Source organism: Convolutriloba macropyga, chromosome 6, assembly GCF_964194025.1.
Source record: "Convolutriloba macropyga chromosome 6, txConMacr16.3, whole genome shotgun sequence".
Lineage (NCBI taxonomy): Eukaryota > Metazoa > Xenacoelomorpha > Acoela > Convolutidae > Convolutriloba > Convolutriloba macropyga.
The window spans coordinates 41,955,143-41,968,890 of NC_134473.1; the positions used below are offsets into that span (position 1 = coordinate 41,955,143).

The following is a 13,748-nucleotide window of genomic DNA, read 5'->3' on the forward strand; positions in this document are numbered from 1 at the left end:
GTAAAGAAGCAAAATTTCTATAAATATGTGCACGTCAACAGCTCTCGATGAATAGTTGAAAACAATCCTCCCACTATCTTCATATTTTGAAATTAATTTTTTATCATAATTTGGCAAAATTTGTTGCAACTGGCGCCAAAATGTCAACGCTTGCGAAAATAATGGTTGGGAATTCGAGGTGGTGGGGGTGGGGGGAGGGGGGTGAAAAGATCCTTGCTTCGATTATACTTATTTAGTGTATTTTCACAGAGCGCGGAAAGCTGGCAGAAAGAAGTTTTCGCGTTCTTTGAAAAAGTTATCATGTAACAGGAAACTTTATTTTGATTTTCTGTTCAAAATGCACAAATTTAAATAAGTTATTGAAATGAAGTGACTAAATAACACTTTTCTAGCGTAATGTGTAGAGATGGAGGCTACAAGTACAAATACGAAGTTGATTAGAAGCCACGTAAAACTAACTTTAAATTAAGACTTTATCAGGTAAATCGTTGTTTGAAATATGGGTAAATCTTTTAAATCAACACCAGAATTTACACCTAACTTGAAGGCCACTAGCCCGATTGTCGTTTGAGTAAAACAAATCTGTTCAAATTTTGCTTTCAAAGGGTGTTTGACGCGACCTGTTATTTGATTATTCTTCATTGTCTACAAACGAACCAAGTATCTGTCGCAATGGTGTTCGGAACTATCATAGATGACGCCAGTTTGAAACACTGAGCATCCCGATCCAAGCATGAATAATGAAAGTTTGTACTGGAAGGCCATATGGTCCAAGAAAATATACAAAATCTATTTCTTTCAAGGAGAATTATACTAACTGGCGTTCATTCTTAAAAACATGAAAATGCATTAAATTTACCTGAACTGATCATGAATTTTAGCGCTTTTGCGCATGACCCGCAATTTCAGGTAAATTTAATTGGAATGTGCTTGTAGTAGCCCTCAAAGGCAAGTTACAAAGACAAAAAGTAATTTACCTAAAGCAAGTCGCAGGTACGTTTGAGCCCCCCACCCTTGGTGGGTGCATATTATTTGCACCCCCAACGCACGCGCCATAATTTAACATAAAGATTTACTATGTACTGGCACGCGCTCTGTAACGGGGTGTGCATAACGTACGTACTGGAGGGGGGGGGGGCACAAATGGAAAAGATTCAAAGGTTCATTGTACCGACCACACTTTTAGCAGGAGAGGAAGGAACTATTTTCTCAAATTTTTTTTGTGCGATCAATTTTGGCCGATCAATATATTTATCGCAGAGAGTTATGAGTTGTATCACTAGTGTAGCAGTTGAAAAACTGGATGTACACCTCCAACCAATCAGAGACTGAGAAGACACTATACTCTCTTATATAGAGCTCTAATGACTACAATCAGTCTATTAGATAGTTGCGCGATGTATACACCTTTGACTCCGTTGTTGTATTATATTACCACCGTATTAATAAAGGTTTATCTTCTCTGCTTTATAGAATCGGTTAGTCTGAAAGAACTAGGTAGCCTACTTCGCGCGCAGAAATAAGTAGCCCCAACTCTTAATACCTTAAGGCCGTAAAAGGAGCCCATATCGGGTCTGCCTTAACTGGTGCAACCAGTGAGTTAGCAAATTCTAACCATAAAAAAAGCTCACATAAAGCACAATCTTTTCTCTCGAAGAGAAGCTGAGAGCTAGTTTTTTATATTTTTTTATTAAATACATACCCAAATTTACAAAACGGGAATTGCAACTCTGACAAATGACCAATTAAAATAATTCACATATAAAACACTAATATTTATCAAAATGAGCCCCCACACTGGCCAAACAATATCTCAGTTGGATAAATATTCCGATGAACTACAATTAAAATTCTTAAACAACAAAACAGACGCCTCATAGCTGATATAAAACTCTTTGAGATCACAAAATTTCAAAGCGCAGACAAGTTAAATCCATTACAAAACACAGCATTGCAACTAAAAAACCACTACTTTAACGTTGAGCAACAGCCTCTTCTCCTCGACCGGAAAAGGCATCACAAGTTTCTCGAACAGCTTATTTTTCATATCTCATAGAGATATATATGGAACACAGCTCACAAAAGGCACAATTTTATTTATTGGTGATCCCATTAAAGACAGGCATACCTCACTTTGATTATCTAGGACACTTTATTTAGCCCACTATTAGCCACACTATTTGAATTCCTAAAAAGAGTATATAAAGAAATACACAACACTTACCTAAGATGCGCGTTTAGGAAATCATAGTTTGAATTTCTGAAATAATTAGCATCAACACTAAACACTCCTGCTGTACAATCACGAGCAGAAGGCGTACAAAAAAAGCTGGACAAGAAATAGAAGGATTTGATTGGCTTATGAAAACTTATTTAAGCTCGCCAAAAGATGCAGACTTACCAGACGACGAAGTATTTGATGCCCTTACACATTTATCATTGCATAAACTTGGCTTTGATCATCAATAAAAAGTATTTCTGCGGATATAAATTATCTCAAAATCGATACTATCAAAACTATGGAACAGGACATAGCTCATCGGATCAACGTAGTACTCAAATGACCCAATTTGTAAAAAAGCAATATTTTCATTATTTTGTATGAAGTGCTCACAATCAGGGCATAGTATATCTACTTGATTTGATAAAAGGTACACGAAGCTGCTTGATAAACCCAACCTCCAAAAGCAGACTTTTGATCAAATTAAGAAGGGAAACCAAAATCTACCTCAGAAACAATTCATTTCAAATAATATAATTGGTAAATCGTTACCTTTCATCTATCGTTAGAGAATTATCTGCAGGGATAACCAAGACACTTCTCGACATCAAAGCCCTAAGAGAACTTCCAACTGTAACTCAAAACTATATCATGGGAATTATATTTTTAAACCATCAAGCAGATCGGGTACACCATACCCAAGACCACAAAATTTTCAGAACATTAAACACTTTATAATAATAAAAACATTAATAACTCAAAAACACAATCACCTAATTACAATCGTTCTAGAGATGGAAATCGTTCTAGACGTCCAATATCAAGAAGTCGCCTTAGAAAAGTGCAAAATTATATTAACTCACTATTAGACCAAGAAAAAACAGATTACACCACGTCTCATACAGAACGTACTGAATCCCAAAGAGTTTCAGAAGAACAACTGCTGAAACAACAGCAATAATTGGGTCCTACCCATTACACTATATATACAACAGTCAAGTGACCATACTAGAAAAATATATCCACCATATATATATATATATATATATATATATATATATATATATATATATATTCAATATGACTTGACAATTGCTTATGGGATCACACTAAATATACTTAAAACGGAGATTGGAATGAAATTAGAGAATATTACAAGTTTCAAATAAAAACGTCAATATTTGTTCTACTAAACTACAATCGCATGGAATGGTGAAATTTGATTTATGTCCAGATTTAACCGAACACCGAAAGCACCAAAAAACAGAGTTCACACCAACATTTCATGCCTCGAACACAAAATTTATTATTCTTGGAACGCGCACTTACTAGAAAATTATGTTGAATCTTTATGTTTATCTTATACATTAGAGATAAAACACAACTTCGAAAAAATTTATTGAAATGTTTTGATTCAACAAAAAATCAATAATATTCACGATTTTTTCCGGTCCTTTGAGATCACTCTTTATATATCCTACCGTTTGAACGTCGTATTTTAACGTATTTTCTCACAGTATATCAAAGCTTTGTCAACGCAGTACACAATAATGCTTCAAACAACATTTTTAGTGGTATTTCTATCGGTCTATCCTCATTCTGATCCTCTATGATCAATATATTTAAACCCCCTCATATGCCAAAGTGAAATCACACATACTCAGACAATATTTTTATACAAGACTCCACAACAAACACAATAAAACAAATTCTTGACAAATATCATCAGAACCTGAAATTGGGAAATCTCAAAGCTGCACCAAATGAATATTTCTTCTTTTTAAAATCAGTTAAATATTCAGGACATCAGATAAAAATTAAAAACATTTATCCACTGAAGTAAAAAATAAACAGATTCCAAAAACTACAACCAACAAATATACAAAAATGACATACAAAATTATGTTGGAGTTCTCAAATTTAACTTCAAGTAAGTATACATAATACATACAGGTAATTTTACAACCATTTTATCTCCAAATAGATTATTGATAAAGTCAGAAAGAACACGCGGACGGCACACTATGTCTTGCTATCCATAACGCAGAAAAACCAATTTATATCTTATGCGATACGACAATTTATCGTATAGGCACTGAATTGCTCCAAAAAATCCAATTACGGAAAATAAAGTTCACGTCTTTTCTCAACAGCAGAGCTTCGACTCTCTACCATTATTTTGTGAATGCTCTGCAATGACTTACGCATTTTCAGAATATGAATTTCTTATACAAAGGTCACATCGCCCTAATATACTCTACTCAGACTAATTTCCAAGTTTCAGACAAATTTAATGAAATTTCCAAACTTACAGATCGTTGGGACAGAAGGTAGAAATCTCTCAATTCCAGATTTATTAAGTTGCTCACTAACATCAACAACACAACACTGAAAAGTCTAGAACGTTAGAAATACAAGAGCCACTCAAATTCTTTCTGACATATAATCAACAAACTGCACCAATACAGTATCACTACGCCGTATCAAAACAATAAATTACAATCATAATTACAGAATTAACTGAAGAACCAGCACACTTCCCTAAATATCTTCGAATAAAAAACAATTCTTTTAACGTACAGATTGAAAAAACTTTTTTTATTCCTGTCTCTTATGCTGAATACTCAACAAAAGCACATTCTTTAGAACACATTCACAATCCACTAAAGTCTCACTAAATTCTAAACAATCTCAACAAAATGAAATCCACACAGAAACATACCCAATAGTACAACATACAGATGTAACATAAAATTTGAACAAAACTGAACCAATTAGGTCTCACTCACAAAATGCAGAATTAATCAATAGCAAAAATGCTTACATCCAGCAATGGAAGAATTTATACCCAAATCACAAGAAATTTATTTATTTTTTTTCAAATAGAAAAAAACGGAAATAACTGTACCTTTTCTATGAGGAACACTACAACAAGATTGAGTTTTAGGACAACTTTTTCTCTGCAAACAATATAAAAATCGTCCTGCAACTCCCACACTAACAATGAGAGCGAACACGGGACTCCTTGGTGAAACTTCTAAGAGTGGCTGTTGAGGGGCCATTAAGAGGTTGGCATGGATGTGCTTGTTTGGCAATCTAAGCAATCTTGAGTAAGAATTGCTATCCAAGATCTAATATTAGGAAAATAGTTTTCTTCTGTGACTCTGGCGTGGGTTTTTCCACAAACAGGGTGAACTGAAAGATTGTGTGGGTTATGAAATATTGTTAAAATTGAGGAAAGTGGTAAAAAAACTTTGGGTGGTTTTGTGTCATGAATGTATTATAAAATGTGGCTCGTTTCATTCATGCTTAAATGCCGAAAACGGCTATAGTAATGTTATTTCAATCACCGCATCTCAATGGATACAAAATGTCCTATTATTCCATCTTCAGATAGAAATTCATACATTTACGTTATCGTAGATGCCTTTTTACAATATGTAGCTATTCACCCTTTACTAAGAAACGATGCAGTAAATGCCATCTCTGTTTTAATTACACATTGGATTGTTAAGTTCGGAATGCCAGATATCTTAGCCTAACATAATGGAAATGAAAAAAATAGCAGCGAATTCACACACTATTGTCGCGTTTACAACGTACAATTTAAAATACGAACACTTTATGCACCACAGTCAAATGGCCTGGTAGTATATATTAATAGCCAACATAACATTTTTTCTTTGCTTTTTTTTGAGACTCAGTTTGACACATGGTCAAAAAGTAAAAACTCTACGCAACAGTCTCAGTGTAATTCGCTACCGGAACCCACTGATACAGACACTATTCTCAGCATAAAAAATTACAGATAGGACTTATTACAAATTGGTTCATTAATAGCAAAAAGACACATTCAGATGTCTATGCCGAAGTACACAATGATTTAAATCAGAGTAAATACCTTAGATCTTTTATAAACCGCCTTTTTGGTACGGCTCAATCACTCAAAGTAACTCTTATGTATTAATTGATAGTAAAACTCCACAATTAGGTGTACAAAGAAAATCCAATCACAAAATTTTGGCCCTTACAGAATAATAGATACCCCTTATTATTGTAACATATAAGCTAGAAGACTTTTCAGGCAAACAAATTGTTCGTGTCGCAGTAATTTTGTTCCATATTATTCAAAAGAATTTTTTTTGATAAACAAATGGTGAAATATTTTTCCGATAACACTCTTTTACGACTTCATTCACAGAAACCGACTGTCACCAAGTCGAAATCTGTCTCGTTCAATCCAGACGGCCTTATTCAACCGTCAGACACAAATGAACCATCCCCCCAACCATCATATAACCAGTCTAGAATATTCGATACTGAATCGCAAAACTACACTACTAGAGGTGCCCCTTGTGAAAACGTCCAACAATAGACTACAGAGTCTTTTAACCACAGTCTAAAACTTTGGCTTCACAAACAGCAAACGTTTAATCTACATATACAGCAAAATAGATGCTTTTAAATTTTCGCCTCTTGCTTTACTTAAACGAATCTATTTTAGCATAACATAAAAAATACTCCATAAATAAAACCTTCATAAAAATACATGAAGTGTATTTCTACATAACGAGAGGGAAAATTCGGATAGTTCTATCATACCTCTCCCCCTTAGTGCAATTAATTTTACTGGGAAATAAGTACAAAGCAATTACCCAACGATATACACTCTACAGGACTAATTTCTCACCTGCTATATTAGCATAACCATAAAATCCCCTTTATCAGGAAATGAAAAATAGGGGGAAAGAACACATTCAACAAGACTACGAAAGAAAATCAATTAAACAAAAATCAAACTAACAACCAACCCACAGATCGGTATAGGAAACCCCCCAATCTAATTAACTTAACGAGGTATGACATGGTAAATTTCTGTTTCCTGAGAGAAAGTCGCAGTAACACCAAATAGCATTGTCTGAAATCACTTCACAGCCCTTCTCGCTTGCAACTCCGTTGTTCTTTCTCTTCTTCCGAAAAAACTTCTCTTGCCTTCTCCATTTAACTCTTATTTTTAATCTTCAACTTCTCTAAAATCTCTTTTTCAAATGTTGTTTCTTTGTGTCTTCCACAAAACCTAAGAACTATTATTTTCTATTTCTTTCCAAAAATTCTCAAAGAATGGTCTCACTGAAGAGTTCTTCAATTTCAAGTTTTTGAAGCATCAGCTACAACGAGCACTGTCCCACTTCGTCCTCTTGTGCAAAACATTGACTCAACTTGCTCACAGTAGCAATCAAAAAGGTATCACTAACCAGCTCACAGCAGCGTCTTCTCTTCGACAAAAACAATTTTCAGTTTAATGTATTGAACATTCTTCACTGTAAATACTTCAACATGTATGCAAATAACCTCTCAACAAGGACTAGAAGTTTTATTTCAAAGAACTCCTTATGCTGACACGTTCAGTTATATACAAAGTTTTAAGGCTAAAGAGATAAGATTCCACAATATTTTTTTAAAATCTTGAACACATGCTCTACTCACACAGTTGTCGCGAGTGACTTGTTTATATAAGAGATTTTAACAAAGATCACTTTGCACTTTTCTATTTACCAATCTTTCCTCCACAAGCAACAAAAAAATCTCAGAGTTACTCTATATTGATATATTATACACAATAAACTTAGATGCTATCCCGGTTTCTCATTATATTAAACAAATCAAAGACTTCCTAGAATTGAATGAACAACAATATTTCACAAAATAGAACTGAATTAACACATTTTTCTCTTTTTGAAGCCAGGACTATACAATAGAAGAACTATTAACAAATTTATCTGCTGATCATTTAGATCTCATCTATCTACATAATGTTCTCTCACCAGAATCATTTGTTAATAGAAGAACTATTAACAAATTTATCTGCTGATCATTTAGATCTCATCTAATAGAAGAACTATTAACAAATTTTTCTGCTGATCATTAAGATCTCATCTATCTACATAAGGTCCTCTCACCAGAATCACACTTCGCAGCAATCAGAGTTAGTTTACCTCACTTGAGTCTCTTAATAATAGTAAGTCCTTGGTCTAATCACTCTAAAGTATTCTTTGTGATAATTGCCCTACACTGGAACAACAATGAACTTCACAATTAAGTCCGCTAACTTACAATCCAACACAAATCTCGGCCCTCCCCCGGTTAAAGAATCACCAGGCGTCTCCTACAGTTACTCTACCAAACAATCCACCCCAAAAAGTTATCATTTAAAACATTTAATACAAAATCACAAGCACAAAAAACCGAGCAAAACACTTACACGGAAAATACTACAGCCAAATTTGCACCTAGACTTCGTCCTACTGGATAACCCCCCTTTAACCCACTATCAGTAATACCGTACCCATATATCAGAGTCAAACGCAAGTAGCAAGCGCAAACAGAAGAGCTAAAAATCAACAAACATATATTATTGCGTACTCAGGCTTCATTGCAAACAAAATCTAATTATACATGCCCCAACGCAAACAAAATTATTAAACTATTTTAACACTCCACGATTCTCAACTGAAACAATAAGTGTTGCAAACACATGCAAAACTCAAAGCTCAGAAATTCTACAACCAATACACATTGTATCAAATATAAACGAACCTCAACATTAGTCTCATTTCAGGAAGCTCAAAAACAGTGTCAACAATCTTGCGATTTTTTTCGCCAACTCCATCACAAATTGCAATAATCCTTTCAATCCACCTTAAAGATCGGTAAATAATTTTGAGAGAACACTTTCCAAACTTCATTGGAACCACTCATCGGTTTGATCACCGTAATTTTTATTTTAACAATATGGAAAGACCTTACGTTCCAACAGAAATTAAAAATCTTAGTGAAGTTGCGATGATTGGGTTTTTACTATTATCCACTATTCACTAACTTCACTATTATCCAAAATTAAAACAATTTGACTTACTCAACGACCCACGCTTACCAGCTAACCTTGAAGCCAAGCAAGGCCGTTTTCAATTAGCCCTTTATATCCCTTTGCTTTAAAACACGGAAAACTTGTTTCTAGTTCAAGGGACCATGATTGGATCCCGAACGCCAACTATAACGCTTGGTCAATTTGTCCAGGAAAAAATTCCACATATGATTATCACGTCATCCATACACTAGGATGGTCACTTGTATTAACAAACATCACAAATTACATCAAAAAAAGTTTCAGATGCAATTTTTTAAAAAAGTACTGCCCTCCAAATCAAGCCATTATAGGTACAATCCATTGGTCCCAATTGATCGCTGTCGAACTTTCAAAGTTGGTATATCAATTGCCCGACTGATAAAATTTCAAAAAGCTTTTTTATTGAAACGCTCACAGATAACGAACCTAACTCTGGACATCAGCATAATGCATATCTGTACTCAAATTGCTTTCATAATAATCTTTATGATGAATAGTCCCTCTATCGTTTCAAAAAATCACTCAACCACTCTATAAATGCAATAAACTAAGGCAACTCTACGAACTCTTTAAAAAAATCACAAGCACAAGAAAACGAGGAACAGCCTTACTCGGTCTTTACCACGGCCAATTTTGCAGATAGACCAGGTCATACTGGTCACCCCCACTTAACTCCAGATTTAGTAATACCGTACCCACCACCAGAGTCAAACGCAAGTACACCAAGCACAAACAAAAAAGTCACAAGTAAACGCACAAAAATTATTGCCGTACTCAAGCATCAATGCAATCACAATTTTGCCACAAACACCACTTAAGCCTGCCCCACCGCAAGCAGCACAACCAGGTTTAATCAACTATTCTAACACTCCGCAATTCTACCGCAACACTCCGCAATTCTACCGCAACTCAACCAATAAGTTTTGCAAACAAAAGCAAAACTCAAAGCTCAGAACTCTACAACCAATACACATTGTATCAATTATAAACGAACCTGAATATTAGTCTCATTTCAGAAAACTCAAATAGAGAGTCAAAAAGATTGCAATTTTTTTTCGCCAACTCCATCACAAATTGCAATAATCCTTTCAATCCAACTTAAAGATCGGTAAGTAGTTTTGAGATAATACTTTCAAAAGTTCATTGGTATCACTCATTCAATATAGTTAGCTAATCACTATCTTTCCAAAGTTTTTTTACCACTCAGTTTTCACGGTAAGCCAACATTAACATCATTCAATTCAAATTCCCAAACCCTGAACCAGAACAACCTTCTCATCACTGTACTGGAAAACAACCAGATACCACACGGACCTACTTTTACACTAAAATAAAACCCAGTAATTGTAGTGCCCCCATTTCTGCACTCTTCGGAGATCATAATAACGGAGAGTAACTATAAAGTTGGGCTAAACAAAGAACAACAATATCGCATAAAATAACATCGTAACCAAAAGAGAAGCGCACGATTTACTCAAACAATCAAAAATCACCCTCTCATCTGAAATCATTTTTGAACAAGACAAACTAATCTTTTATCCACAAGCAGAAGCTCCGGCTATCGTTACAGTTTAAAAAAATCCTTTAAAATTTACTTGTCAAGAAATGCACTATAATCTTATCGCTACACAAAAAACACCAGGATATTTTGTCTTCTATATTCCTCTCCGGACTTTCTGACAAATTTTCATAGCAAATTTAAACAAACTCGTGATTAGTTCATTCCTTTTTCCCACTACCTCCAAAAAAGCAATCACAATTAATAAACGTAATATTTCTACTCCAAAATTTGAGGTAAAAGACCTAATTGTCACAAATTATGAGTGTTCTCCACAAAATACCGCAAATATGCAGTATTATAGGCTCCAAAAAATTGGTGGAAACAAGTTTAAACCCGCAGATTTTTAACTCCTACCTGCCCAAGTTGCAATCGTTTCACAAAATTGAGCAATTAAGAAACGAGCATTTGTTTTATATGCAAAACTCATCGACAAAGAAAGTTTTTGCCACAAAATCTCCTTTAAATAAAGCTACAGTTCTGATCATGGCAATTTTTATGTTAACAATGTGGAAAGACCTTCCTCTCCAACAGAAAGTGAAACTCTTAGAGAAATTTCGAGGATTGGACTTATAAATAAACTCCACTATCATCCAAAGTTAAAACAATTTGACTTACTCCACGACCCACGCTGACAAGCTATCATAGAAGCAAACAAGGCCGTTTTCAATTAGTCCGTTATATCCCTTTTGCTTTCAGACACGGAAAACTTGTTTCTAATTCAAGGGACCATGTTTGGATCCCGAACGCCAACAATAACGCTTGGTCAATTTGTCCAGGAAAAAATTCCACATATGATTATCACGTCAGCCATACACTAGGATGGTCACTTGTATTAACAAACATCAAAAATTACAATAGAACACGCAATAGATGCAATATTTAAACAAATTACTGTCTCACAAATCATGCCATTAAAGGTACAGTCAATTGGAACCAATTGATCGCTGTCCAATTTTGACTTTGGTAGATCAAATTCGCGAAAGATAAATTTTCAAAAATGATATTTTATTAAAATACTCACAGATAACGGAACTAACTCTGGACATTTCCATTTTGCTCAAATATACTCTGATTGTTTTCAGTATCGTCTTTATGATTAATCGGCTCTCTCTCTCGTTTTTAATTAATCACTAATCCACTCTATAAATGCAATGAGGATTGCCTTTACTGCGCTACACAACATCAGGATATTTTTATCCAATACAAGGAAGAATTTAACTTTGCCACAGACAAATCTTCTTCAGAATTTATTGACGTTCACAGGATCCTACTAATTAAAGCACCTTCTGTTACAACTCCCACTAAAATAAATATTCGAAATGGTTATGTTATATCACAAGAATCACAAGTTTAAAGAAAATCAGAATAGTATAATTTTTTCAGTGAACCGAACCGGTTGCGCACAGTAGACCCCAACGCAAAAATAGACTCTAAAATTGATTATGTGATTAGTTAAGTAATGTTGGAAATCGACCACACTAGTCTATCGATTTACAAAAAGCTCTGCAATCTCGATCGCGACTTAAAACACACTGCTTTTATTCTAGTAACACGGACATTCTTTCGACTTGGATGTATTGCAATTGTAAAACTGTCTCATTACCACAATACGTACTCGAAAACCAATATTTTGGCATACCCATTTATTACCAAAATAAACTGCCATTTGTAGACCCATTCACACTGAAAATGTTTCCCTGGTCTGTTAAAACACCAAAGCTGATAATTTCGACCAGCAAATCACGTTAAACGCGGATAGCGATGAATCATATTGCTTAACGCCTTACGCAATTAAAGCATGAAATCACGTAAAAATTTTCGCACCTGACAAAATTGAACACCGCATTGCACAAATTAACTTCACAGCACAACAACTTGGCATCAATAGAAAAAGATCGGACTAACTCATGAGATAATTTGGATATTTAACCAAGTAGTAGATGATGCCGCGGAGAAATTTGAAGTTGTACGAGCAGTAAATTTTGCAGATTTAGCTCGTCAAGCATAATTAAAAGCCAAAATCCCATTACACAAATTACTAGAATAAAATTTCTTCTAACGGCAAATAATTCACACTTTATTGCCTTGATTTGATAGACCTTATTAACGAAACAATTTAAAAGACTCACTTAACGGAATCTTTGGATAGCCATGGTACGTATTAAAAGAAATAACCAAAAAATAGACAGTTTTTAATTTTTACAGTGTCTACTTGGCTTATTTGGTAGCGCTCTTCAAGCTTATGACTTGAAAGCCCTTTTGAGACCTAATATCAGATTAGCAAAAATAATCACCACAGGACATTTTGAAATTTTATAACAGACCAAATTCCTTGTCTTACAAACAGAATCAAACATTTACAATTCACCATCATCGAAGAAAAGAAAAAAAGCACTCTGTAGATAGTAGTACTCCACACTCTCCATCTGAATCGAATTTATTACACAAAAGATTTGGGAATGTCTATAAAAAATTTTCATCTCCTGTACACAACAAATATATCAAACATAAAGTCTCAACTCTGCCCACTTCAATCTATGATTGCCATGAATTACCAACAGACTCATAACTAAAGCCAAATTTTAAACCACTACATCTTCAAACTTCTAATCCTAATAGACTCAAACGCTCACACGCTATTTCACTTTCCAGAGATTGTTTCGAGGATGATCCTGATTTTCAGGAGATTCCCGAAGGAGTCCTTCTGAGTTTACCAAGTACTCGTATTTGAACATTTATTTCAATTTCAGTGACACCACAGCTGTCAACCCACCAACTTCCCAGGATGGAGGCTCACCAATCCCTCCAGATGGCGAACCGGCGGAGTATGACCTCATCATGCTGCACGTCGACGACGTTCTCCCCTCACCCTTTAAGCCGCTGGTGCTGACCCCTCCAGTACCGGAAACAGTTTTCAAGATGCAGACACCGGCCTTTTATCACGATGGCCAGGTATCACTACAGCCACAGTATGTGGATGCTGCAAACTACTCGCGGGTGAGCCCTCGGCTTTCCCTCAAAACCTCGTCTTCCTCGTCGGGAGAACTGCCATTATGCAT

At 35.0% G+C, this 13,748-nt stretch overlaps 1 protein-coding gene across 1 annotated transcript in view; it reads right to left on the reverse strand.

Moving 5' to 3' along the window:
- Positions 1-461, reverse strand: part of LOC142341321 (solute carrier family 23 member 1-like) — a 66,172-nt gene extending 65,711 nt beyond the window's left edge. The window contains exon 1 of the mRNA XM_075392246.1: positions 229-461. The gene's annotated coding sequence lies outside the window, so the exon portion shown is untranslated. The remainder of the gene's footprint in view (positions 1-228) is intronic.
- Positions 462-13,748: the final 13,287 nt, after the last annotated feature.